Raw genomic sequence first — 1,989 nt, 5'->3', positions numbered from 1 at the left:
CGCCACCAAGATAAACTAAGTTTTCAATAAATCATTTCTTTATAGTGAAACTGTATACTATATAGCATTTCTTTATCATTTTCATTTATGCAACTTAGTTGGTTAGCACTATAGAATGATAAGAATTTAAGAAACCACCTTAATAATTTATTAATCTTATATACATTATGAACATAGCCCCTGTCCAGAATATCTTTGATTAAAATACTCTTAACTTAATTTTCTTCAAAAACGTCGGCATTACTTGTTTTTTGTTTTTTCACCCGCTATTCAGTACCCATTTTGAGTCTCACTAATCCGAATTTACGCCGAAAAATTCCACTTGAAAGGATAAAGCGCTTCTTACCAAAGACAACTTCATTCCTATGAGTCAAATTGAAACCTCTAGTTAAAGATGATTGAATATTTACCACCTCACCACAATTTTCGGCGGTGGCTGTAAACATCTCATTCCATAGCTTGTGGTAACTTCAATTCCTCGTTAATCCTGTTTTCCTAGTGACGGAAACGTAATGAAAGGTGATTAGTTATTCCAAATATTTAAAATTAAGCTGTGACCTCATGCTGAGAAATGGTAAGTTATTATATTTAGAGTTCCCATACGTTCAATTACTATTACTTTGCTGTCCTTATAAAACAAATAGTACTTTGATGTTTGATTGTACGCCCCACTTGCCTAGCATTTAAAGATACTGTTACACCAACCGAAACAAGAATATTGTCCATTGTACGGTGTTATCTAGTTCCAAAGTACCTATTTACGGATATTGTCCTCTATTTCCTGGAAGTTCCCTCCCTCAACATGCTTGAGAAGTTGTTGGATTTACCACTTAGTCTGGCCAATGAACTACGAATACCACCGAATGGTTAAAAGGAGGAGGAAAAAAAAACCATGTAATCTTCTATTTGAAAATGACCTGTGTTCATTGCATGTATGGTTAATTGGATCGCTGGAATTGTTAAGTAATATGCGATGTGTATGAAGTAATGGAGGTAACATTCGCCATAAGGAACCAACTTTGAATGTTTCAATTTGGAACAGCCAGTTCTAAGAGGATTGATAACAAGATCCATTTCAATTATTCTATCCAAGAATTTTGCCTCCTTTAGAGTACAACCCAAATGGGCAAATCAAGGATATTGTTTTAATTTAGCATCCAACATTCGAAATCCACTGACCCTACTAATCCATTCAATCTATGTTGGTTACGTCCAATAAAAGGGTTAAGCGCTCATAGTAGAGAGATCTCAACCATCCCGCCATGCGATAAAACAAAGACATTATTTACTTGTAGAAAGTTTCTTCTTAGCAACCAAAGGGCAGCAAAATTAATGATTCTTTTCCAATCTCCAAAACCATCAACCGACTACTAGTTCAATCTTCTGGAAATGAGAATGTGGGGACTTAGAAATAATATGTAGTAGTACCATACCTAAAGGACCTTCCGTACATGTGGCCTACTAAATGGAAACAAGACAATGCAATAATGTGGCCAAAAATATTAATTCATAGATACAGACGTTTGCCAGCTAATAAGGTTAGTCAAATAGCCCAATTTTGAAATACTTGCAGAGGATGGGCAACTATTCATATCGAGACTCTGAATCTTGAAGTATGTAGTATGAAAAAGAGGCAAGATCCATTAAGGTAAGTAGGTAACAGCATCCAGGAAACATCCAAATTCCAATATCACATTTATATAATTGGAAATTACATTTCTTATCCAGAAAATAATAATAATAAAAACATACACGTCTAGACAGATAGACGGAGAAAGAAAATTAGGAAATTGATAAGACTATGGATAACAATGTCACATGTATATGATGAACTACCTGCTTTCAGACAATATACTCTTTAGAGAGACCATATTGACCGAAAATTAACCACAATCAGGGATGGCGAGCGAAGAAACGCTGTCTTGGTAATCAGCAGAGCGATTAAGATCTAAAATTTGTTGCAGCTCACTATACGAAAGAAATAGATGA

This window comes from Nicotiana tomentosiformis, chromosome 1 (genome assembly GCF_000390325.3).
Source record: "Nicotiana tomentosiformis chromosome 1, ASM39032v3, whole genome shotgun sequence".
In the NCBI taxonomy this organism is placed as follows: Eukaryota; Viridiplantae; Streptophyta; class Magnoliopsida; order Solanales; family Solanaceae; genus Nicotiana; species Nicotiana tomentosiformis.
Note: the sequence above shows the minus strand (reverse complement) of the source record.